The sequence below is a fragment of the Sinocyclocheilus grahami genome, unplaced genomic scaffold (genome assembly GCF_001515645.1).
Source record: "Sinocyclocheilus grahami isolate Dianchi unplaced genomic scaffold, SAMN03320097.WGS_v1.1 scaffold2621.1, whole genome shotgun sequence".
Taxonomy (NCBI): Eukaryota; Metazoa; Chordata; class Actinopteri; order Cypriniformes; family Cyprinidae; genus Sinocyclocheilus; species Sinocyclocheilus grahami.
The window spans coordinates 25,685-26,971 of NW_015507800.1; positions in this window are offsets into that span (position 1 = coordinate 25,685).

Genomic DNA, 1,287 nt, shown 5'->3' on the forward strand with positions numbered 1-1,287 from the left:
TTCCTGTTGAGGGTCTTCACTTGACCAATACTGCGCTCTGCTGCTCAGTCTGGGATTTATCTAATGTTATAAACACTGATCTGGGATTGATTTAATTCTATATTATGTTACTTCTTTCTCTTAATCATTTATATTTTGAGACAGAGACAAAACAGTTCATATAACGCATGTTGAGCCTATTAGTGGGGCATGTTGTCACAGTATATGGGGTAAGTTGTCACAATGTGAACCTCCATTAAAGATAATATTTTTGGCTATTCAGCTAAATTGCAGAAATATGTTTATTGAAACTGCTAAACTCACTGCTATATACGTAACTCAAAACCTAACAACCTCAGTGTGACAACTAGCCCCGGTCTCCTGTACATTTGATCAGCAGTTGTGCGTATATAATGATATAATGTCAGCTGCATCACAGCATCGTGTGTATGATAAAAATACACTAATCGAACATCAAATCACTGCATATGGAAGACAAATGATGCAGATAATTCAATATCAGACCTCACAGCTAATTTATAAACCAAATGTAATTGACAAGTTTGCCTAACATGTTTTGTAACTTTCTGTTTTATAATTATAACGTTATGTAAAAGTTACAAAAACGTTTCTTACAACGCGCTCCTACCTTTTTATTTTACCCAAAAAATAACGTTATTTGAAGATTTAGTTGCAATAGAACGTTAAGATGTTCAGTGTTCTTGTTGTGAATAGAACAATATTTAAAAATTGCAAAAACGTTTCTTTAAACGTACTAATTTTGTTTTCACCCAAAATATAATGTTATGTGAATGTAATTTTCTACGAATGTTAAATGTCCAGTTTTCTTGTTGGGATTATAAAGTTGTTTAAACGTTCCAAAAACCTTTCTTAAATGTTCTACTAATTTTATTTTCTCCAGTGTTGGGGAAAGTTACTTTTAAAAGTAATGCATTTATTGCGTTCCTCCCTAAAAAAGTAACTAAGTGCGTTACTTTGTTACTTTTTATGGAAAGTAATGCGTTACATTTCTTTTGCATTACTTTTTCTCACCTGGGCTTGGCTTGTTTGAGCAAAACACTCTTATTTCAGCAATGTGACCGGACACCTGAAATTTAATTTAATAAAATCAGTGTAATATATTTTTATTCCATAATATATTTTATTTTTTATTTTGTATTTTGAGAGAATCTCATGGTACTAATTCATATTTACTTTTTCTCCATTGAAAATAATAAAACAAATTTCTTCAAAAATGTTCTGTTACTTTTCAATTATGGCAGTATTTCATGTTAAAATAGAGACAAT